This window comes from Peromyscus leucopus, chromosome 15 (assembly GCF_004664715.2).
Source record: "Peromyscus leucopus breed LL Stock chromosome 15, UCI_PerLeu_2.1, whole genome shotgun sequence".
Taxonomy (NCBI): domain Eukaryota; kingdom Metazoa; phylum Chordata; class Mammalia; order Rodentia; family Cricetidae; genus Peromyscus; species Peromyscus leucopus.
In genome coordinates, this window is record NC_051076.1 from 82,851,985 (window position 1) to 82,861,505 (window position 9,521).

The window sequence follows — 9,521 nt, forward strand, 5'->3', positions numbered from 1 at the left end:
GGCAGTTGTTCCTGTAAGATGACTGGATAAATTAAGGCTTGTTGTTTGATAGCCTTGGGCTGTTCCTCTCTAATTTTATAATGTAATGGTGATATTGCTTCTCCTTTAAATTCCTCTGTCTTTCTGAATATCTCTATTATCTGTCTTAATAAGTTTTTCCAAGTTTTGTGATTTTTGAATAGTAAGTTTTTCTAAGGTTTGCATATTATCAGTCATCTTTTGCTCTCTTCAGCAGTAAATATTTCTAGAGCTTTTATCTTATCAGTCAAAATTGTATTATTCTCCTTGGTAATTAAGGCATGCATATTATCAGTAGTAGCCTTTTCTAAGGGCTGCATCTTGGTACTCATATCAATCAGCTTTTTTAGGGATAAAACAAAAATTATCAAACCAATAATGATTATAATTGACATTACATAAGTTCTAACTAAGTGAGTTATCCCATTATTTAATTATTCCATTTTTAAACCATCCATTGTGTAATCATACAGCTACCTAACTCCTTCCATCATAATATTATTTCCCATCTTTTAACATGGGAAAAACTTTTTTAAAATCTAATTCCCCCCTTTAAGAATTTCCAGTCGTCTCACCAAATCTGCTAATGATGATGGTGAAGATGATGGCAAAGTATGAGGCTGACTGCTGCTGCACAGAACAGTAGAAGCCCAAGCAAGTGTCAAGGCAGCTACCTAATGTGGCAGCAGCCTGAGGAGGGTGTCCAGAGAAAGCCCACAATCCACAAGGAGAAAGAACAAGCTCTCTGAAAAATGCATACAGGGAATCATGGGCAAGAAGCACGTGTGGCATGAGCTGCCTAAAGGCAGAGCCGGCTGGTGGTGAGTGGCTAAAACCAGCAGTGTTTGGAACCCAAGTGCCTGTGGAGTTTGCTGCAGAGAGACTGCAACAGAAAAATCCCAAACTCACTCAAAGCTCTGGCATGTGCCAGAGGCTGCAAAGCCATGGGCAAACAATGTTTTCATGAATTCATGCCACAAAAGTTGGGCACCAGATGAAGTATGATCCTAATTAGTCTTATCAATAAAAACCAGAAGTCAGATATAGGTGTGAAAACTGAAAGACCAGAGAAGCAGAGCAGCAGCCACTAGAGACTTCTTACCTCTATGAATCCTCCAACCAAAAAGGGCTGAGCCCTGTCTCTGCCCTGATTTATCACTTCCTCTCTGCCCAGCCTTGTCACTTCCTGTCTCTTGTCTGTATAGACCTCCAGAGCTCTATGGTTAACTAGTGGCTAGCTCTACCCTCTGATCTCCAGGCAGACTTTATTTGTCAGAACACAAACAAAATATCACACAAGAAGCACTTGCTATATACCTCCCAGAATGTAAATTAAGCAGGCATACCCAGAAAACCATCTTCCTGGCACCCAGGGATGAAGGTGGGGTTCTTCCTGCAGTGCCTTCTTCTTGTGTGTACTCAGGGCAGATGAGAGTGTACACCAGTGCCTGCTGCTGCTGCTGCTGCTACAAATTACCACTCACTTAGTTCTTTAACTTGGAGTTCTCGAAGTCAGAAATCTGAACTGGATATTAAGGGGGTACAATTAGAGTTGAGGTGGCTGTAGAGCTGTGTTCCTTCTACAGGCTACAGGCTCTCCTAGAGATGTCTGTTCCTGCCTTTCCAACTTCTGAGGCCACCTGCATCCCTTGGCTCAAGATGCCTTCAATCTTCAAAGCCGGTGATCACATGACACACAAGGCTGCTTCTGGCCCTGTAGCCTTCCCTGTCTATCATGCCCACTCTTTCTCTTCTAAGGGCTCTCATGGTTCTATTTAGGATCAACCTGGAAAGTCATCTCAATATCTTCACTGAGTCACACCTTCAAAGTCCCTTGTGTCACACAAGGTAATGCATTTACGTGTTGGGGATTGGGACATGAACATTATGAGTGGCCTTTATTCTGCCCACATGGTTTTTATTGTCCTCAAACTTCTATACTTTATCAAGGTAACAGCATGATTTTACCCAAACGTTTATATATCTTTTACTCTTCTCCAAAATGTTTTTTCAGGATTTTGAAATGACAATCTTTTCCTCTGCTCACAATTCCTTACTAACACCATTATTTTTCATCAACTTGCCTAACCCTGATTCTATGAGGATTATGTGATGCCATAACTAAGAATGTAAAAAGGACTTTGTAGTAAGCACATACCCTGGTTACGGGGGAGGAATAATCACTCTTGATTCAGACTTGGTATAACACTCATTTATTCACAAAGTAAGATTACAAGCAATATTCATCCTGTCTTCCAAATGGAAGCAAGAGTGTACAGGTGTACAGGTCCGGACTCGCCACGTCTGTTCCTCTGGATCTTGGGTCAGCCTTCCTCAGGTCAGCCACATCTGCACTGGGGACAGGATCTCACGTCTCTGGCAGAGGAGAGTCGTCTTGCTCGAGGGCCTGACGAGCTTTGTTGGTTGGGTCTGAGGCTTCATCTTTTATATTCTTTTCTGGCTGGGTTTCTAGTCTTATCTCTACTTTCACACATAGCTTATAGCTTATCACTACTCCATTTGTGGTTTACTTATGTCATTCTATTGCTTATCACTCCTGACCAGGGCTGTTCACCCTAGGCCTTACATGTTCCTCACAGACTTTAACATAACCTAGGATTGGCCTTTGAGAAAGTATCCTCATACCCTTCATACCTTTTGGAAGCTCAAACTGTACAGAGAGAGAGAGAGAGAGAGAGAGAGAGAGAGAGAGAGAGAGAGAATTCTCTCTTACTAATTGAGCAAAGAAAGACCTGTTTGGGATGCAGCTTGCCTCCTACCATGAACAGAGCTCTGGGTTTGGTCCCTAGAACCACTTACACATAAAACAGTAGAACAGCAATATGCACAAAAGAAAATTCATGCAAATAAAACTGTCTTCTTCTCCGTAAAGGAAAAGAAATAGGGGCTGGAGAGATGGTTCATGGCTCAGCAATTATGAGCAGCTGCTGCTCTACCAGGAGACCAGAGTTAGGTCCCAGCACTCAGGTCCCACAGTTTACAACCGCCTATGAGTCCAGAGCCAAGGTAGCTGATGCCCTCTTGTGGTCTCCTTGGGTACCTGCACACAAATGGCACACATAAAAATAAAGTCATTTCACATTATTTTAGTTAGTGATGATTCAAGGCAGAAGGAGGACACATGCATGCCTGGGTGCCACAATGTGAAGATGGGGGTCCAAGGACAACTTTTGGGAATGAGTTCTCTCCTTCCACCATGTGGGCCCCAGGGATGGAAATCAGGTCATTAGACTCAATGGCAAGCATCTATAACTGCTGGGCCATATTACAGGCTCTTCCACTTTTGATGTACAACTGACCAAATATGAAAACAGAAGATGACATTGGTAGCAACATGAATGAACATTTTTCATGGAAATGTGGTAGAATATTTGTATGGTAGACATCTTAGCAATTTAGGCAAAGACAGTCTCAACAGCATCTTCTTCCCTCTAAACATCCAGGACCAACTTAAGGATTTCATGCTGATGTCCCATTTCTTGCACAAATGATCCCTATGTGTGTTTCTCTAGCAGTGTTGACTATTAGTCTTGCTGGAGGGTTCTAAGTTTAAAGAAAGCTTGTATTTCTTAAATTACCGGGACAATTTAACAGTCACACACATTTGTCCTCAGGAGGTACTTCCCAGGGTCCACAGTGGATGTCTGAAATTGAGGTTTGCATCAAGTTCTATACCCAAGTCCTGCAAGGCTACACATTTTGGTGAAGGACTAACAGGCAGGTGGCACAGGGCAGGCATCCTGGACAAATCGATGACTCACTTCCCACAAGGGATGTGGCTGGATGGCAACCCAGAATGGGGTGCAGTTTAAAACATAGGAAGTACTGACTTCCGGAATTTTCCATTTACTATTTTTGTAGCATGGTTGTTCATATAGGTGAGGTAATTAAAAAGGTGGAAACAAAACTATAGGGGAGCAGAGACTCATGTACCATGAACTGGGTCGCTTAAAATAACAGGATTGTATCATTCTTAGCTTTATGAGGCTAAGGGTCTGAAATCAAGGTGTCATAGAGCCTTCGCCTTTGAAAGCCATGAGAGGAACTCAGCTCACGCCTTTTTCTAGTCCTTGAAGCCCCGAGGCTTATGGGACCAACATCTTAGTCTCCTCTCCACTGTTGCTAGGCCTTCTCCTCTGTCAGAATGTTGCAAATATCTGTCACCTCTTTCCTATGGGGACACCAGTCACTGGATTTGGGCCCACTTTAGAACCAGGATGACTCCCTTTTTTTATATTCTTGACAAGATTATACCAACAAAGCTCTTATTTACAAATAAGTTTCCCATTCATAGATGTTGGGGGTGAGGACTTGACTATAGTTCTTTTTTAAAATATTTTTTGGAGATTGAAATATAATTAAATCATTTTCCTCTTTCTCTTTTCTCCATCCAGGCCCTACCATGGACCTCCTCTCCTTATTTTCTCTCAAATCCATGGCCTCTGGCCTCTTTCTTCAATTGTTGTTACATATCTACATACTATATATGTGTGTATATATATTCCTGTGGGGTGTGCGTGCGTGCGTGCGTGCATGCGTGCATGCGTGCGTGCGTGCGTATGTGTGTGTGTCTGTGTGTGATTCAGGACTGACCATTGGTATTGATTAACCAACAGGGAGGGGCTCTTCCCTGGGAAAGACTGTTTCTCCTGCTCTCAACACTCCTTAGTTGCCTGTAGTCCTTTGTCTAGGGTTGAGGCCCATGAGCTTTCTCCCTCCTAAGTCATCATATATATTGGTGGAGTCCTTGTTGATATCTTGTTTATACTTTTTGAAAATCACCATTCAACCTGCTCTGGAAACATGACAGTATCTAGCCTTTCCCTGGTGTGTGTGTGTATGTGCTGGCACATGTATGTGTGCTTGTATGTCTCTACATAGAGATCAGTGCTGAGGTGTCTTTTTCTGGTACTCTCCATCTTACATTGTTGGACAGGGTCTCTCAGTGAACCTGGAGCTCACCATGTTGGCTACACTGACCGGCTACCACACTCTTGGGATTCACCTGTCTCCACTTTGCCAAGACTGGGGCGCCTCACCACAATATCTCACCACGGTGCCTGGTGTTTTTGTGGATGCCAGGGATCTGATCTCAGCTCCTGCTGCTGGGGCACCAAGCACTTAGCCCATTGGGTCATCTCTGCAATCACCACAGTTTTTGTTTTTTGAGACAAGACCTCCCACTGCAGTACAGACTGGCCTGGGACTTTGCACAATCCTCCTGTGTGCACCTCCCAAGTGCTGAGCCCTTGTCCTTCATGCTGTGTAATCGCACATCCTTTCAGCCTGCACGGACATCCCCCAGAAAATTCTAACTGTTTGGGCCTGATCTCTCACAGAAATCACTCAGGGGCAATATTCTAAGCCGAGAAACTATCTCACTTGCCAGTTGTCTTCCCTGGATTAAAGGGCAGCTTTTCTCAATAAAGGAGCTCTGCAGATGAGCACATGGTGCCTCACAGCCCTTGGAAATAAATTGGAGAGGCTGTTCATAAGTTTCCACTTTAAGAAAGGTCCTGTAAATACAGTGGACCACGTGAGGACCGGGCTGTAGGAGGCCAGAGTTTCCTCAGAGAATTGAAGTTGTGAAGCAGAAGAGAGAGCATCTGCCCTGCTCAGGCCCCGGCCAGGGCTATTCAGCTTGAGCACTTTCCGCCTGAAGAAAGCAAAGCGGACTCTTCTCTGATTTTAATAGATAGGCATTAAGTCTGATAGAAGGCAGGATGGAATCCTGGCTGTCACTTATAACCTGAAATGCTCCTTAATCTCACCAGCTTCTTTTTTCTTTATCTGTAAATTGAATCTAATAATGGAATTGTTACCTAGCGGGGCTGGGGATATAGCTCAGCTGGGAAGTAGTTCAGCTGGGAAGGTACTTGTTTCATATGCACAAGGTCCTGGATTCGATCCCCAGCACTGGGAGGTGAGGAGGAGGGTCAGAAGTTCAAGGTCATCCTTGTCTATATCTGCAGTGAGACTGGTTTTTATCCATACCTTTTACCAGAACTGGGAAATATGCTAAGTAGCATTATTTTGGTCTCAAATGCCTGAATGTCACCATCATTTACAAAAGCCTTTTCTTCGTTTTGAATTACACCATGTAGCTGACCTATCTCTGCCTGAAGTGATAACCTGGGACTCTGCAACAGTCACTGAAGACTGTGTTACCTGGCCCCACCCAAGTCCTGCCCCTATGCAGGACCTTGCCAGTGATTATGGAATGCACAGCCTGGTGTGTGGGCACAGGACCTGAGTCTTCGCTGACCCCAGACGCCCCTCTCTTTTCTTACAGCCACTTACTGCTGTGGCCAGTCTGTAGCTTAGTCCCCCAGGAATGAGCTGGTCTAAACTCAGTCACACACTTGAACATCCAGGTCTCTGGCCAGAGTCTTCTCTCTTTTCTGACCTCTCTTGCGTTTGCTCTCAACCTTATGGAGACTACAGTCCAGTCTGTGTCCTCCTCTGGCCTCCATCAGATTCTTTATACTCCTGTTCTCTGCTTTCCCTGCTTCACAGACTGATTACAAGTTAGTAAATCTGGTGGTTTTCTCCTGGAGGAAGCCGCCAGCCCGGCAGGAGAAGCCACACACGTTCCTTCATAGGCTCAGGAGTGACACCTCACTGTAAATATCAGGCCATCAGAGATGTCTTTCCCTCCCCTCCCTTGCTCCCTTCCTCTCTCCTCTCTCTTCTTCTCTTCTTTGTCCTGTTCCTGAGACAAGGTCCTATAATATAACCTATGCTGGAACTAAACTCATGGCAATCCCCTGCCTCAGCATCTTCAGTGCCTGGATTACAGGCATAAACCACCATGGCCTGCTTCAGCTTTTTATTTGTTTGTTCGTTTGTTTTGTGTTTCTTATTTGTTTGTAAAATTCATGTAGCATTGAACTGGCCATTTTAAAGTCAATAATTTGGTGGCATTTAGGACATTAACAACATAAGCATCAACTACCTTGAACTGGTTCAACTATTTTCATCACTCTAAGATGAAAACATACACTCTTCAAAAAGTCATTCTTTGATGTTATAATGGCTCACAACTGTAATCTCAGTACTCAGAAGGCCTAAAAAAAGAGGATCGCCGGGCGGTGGTGGCGCATGCCTTTAATCCCAGCACTTGGGAGGCAGAGCCAGGTGGATCTCTGTGAGTTCGAGGCCAGCCTGGTCTCCAAAGCGAGTTCCAGGAAAGGCGCAAAGCTACACAGAGAAACCCTGTCTCCAAAAACCAAAAAAAAAAAGAGGATCACCAAGCCAGTCTGGGCTACAAAACAAGACCTGGTCTCAAAAAGCCCCCCCCCCCAAAAAAAAAGGTACCTGCCACTAAGCCTGACAAGCAGAGCTTAGATCCTAGGACCCATATAGTATAAGAGAGAGCCACACCTTCAAACTGTGCTCTGACCTCCCCTTGTGAGCCACGGCGCAGCCCATGCACAGCCACACACACACAAAATAAAAATGTTTTGTTTTCTAAAAATTTATTTTATTTTTAATTGTGGTGTGTGTGTGTGTGTGTGTGTGTGTGTGTGTGTGTGTGTGTGTGCTACATGCATGCAATGCCTTCAGAAGCCAGGAGAGGATGTTGGATTTTCTGGAGCTGGAGTCACAGATGGTTGTAGGCTGCCCAGTGTGGGCGCCAGGAACCAAAGCTGGGTCCTCTGGAAGAGCAGCAGCTGAGCCATCTCTCTAGTCTCTGTTCTGTTTTGAAAATGACATTCTTCATTTCCTTCTTTCGAGCCCCTGGCAAATACCAATCTCCTTTCTGTGCTTACGGATTTACCCATTCCAGATACTTTATATACATGGAATTATTTGTGGACTTTTGTATCCGGCTCCTTTCATCCATGTTATAACATAGACCAATCTGCCACCGTTTTCTTGACTTAAGTGATATTCTATTGCAGGAATGTATCAGAATTTGTGCATTCACGGGTGGATGGACTCTATGGCTGTGGATATTTGTGCGTGGTTTTAAAGCATTTGTTTCAGTTCTTCAGGAGATACACCTGGGAGTAGAATACTGGTCATGTGATGATTATCACTGAGAACTTGCAGTGGCCAAATTGTCCAACAGACCCCCCCATGAGCAATGTCTGAGGGCACTGACCTCGCTGGACCGTCACCCACGCTGGGTGGCTGGCATTGCTGTGTCCGGTTTCATTTCTGGTGTTAGTTATTTGTATCTCCTGGCTTTTCACTGAGTTGTTGTAAGGTTTGCTGGTTTTGTTGATCTTTTTAAAGAAACCTTTTTTGGGTTCACAGATTCTAGTGGTTTTCGTTGTCTATTTTGAGATCACTTGCTATCATCTTTTCACTTCCTTCTGCAGGTTTGGGCTTAGCTGCTCTATTGTCTCTGCTTTTGGAGATATGAAGCTGGGTTGTTGACAATAGCCAGCGCCTCCTCTGCTGTAGACACGAAGTTACACCGTTTCCTCTGAACACTTACTGGCATGCTGTGATTTGTTTTCAACTCATTTTCAAGCATTATAATTTCCTTTGTGATCGATCTCCTCTTTGCTTCTTTTGTTTTGAAAGGTGTTTTGTTAGCTGGGCATGGTGACTTATGCCTATAAACCCAGCACTTAAGAGGCTGAGGCAGGAGAATTGTCACAAGTCTGAGGCCAGACTGAGCTACAGGGTGAATACACATATACACATGTATCTGAGACATGTGTGTGCTATAAATTTCTACGTATGTGTGATGTTTGCGGTTTCCCTTCCATTCTTGATACCGTCCCACCTGTGGTCACTCGGGAAACTACCTTTGTTATTTTAATATTTAAGATCTGCAGAGATTGTTTTGTGCTCTGCCCGGCAGCCTGTTTTGTGTGCACTGGGAAGCATGGGTATTCTGCTAGACTTGGTGTCGTTATTTGTAGTGATATATAGTTATAGTTCTGTATTTCCTCACAGCTCTTGGTAGGAAATTCTACCCCGTTATTGGGGAGTTTTGAAGTCATTTAATTACTGCAGAGTTGTTTATTTCTCCCTTTGATTCTGACAATATTTTCTTCTTGTATTTTAGGACTTGGTCACTAGGCAAACACATTTTAGTCATCATATCTTCTTGATGACTGGCCCTTTGTGTGGAGGGGTGCTCGTACCTGTGTGTGCACCTGTGGAGGCCAGAGACCAACCTCGGGTGTCTCCGTCTTTCTCCTTCCATGTTGTTTCCAGCCAGCTCTCTCACTGGACCCAGCGCTCAACTTGTCTACAAGGCTGGCTGGCCAGCAAGCCCCGGGGATTTGCCTGTCTACCCCACCCTCAGCACCCGGGCTACAGATGCGCAGCCCACGCCTGGGTGCTGTGTGGACGCTGGGGATCCAAACTCTGGTCCTTATGCTTGCATGACCAGCACGTTGTAACCCCTGAGCCGTCTCTCCAGCACCTTTTGTGTTTATACATTGACTTTGTCTTTCAAAACAGTTTTGACCGGAAGTGCACTTTGTAGCCACCCAGGCCTTCTGTGGCTCCTGCTAAAT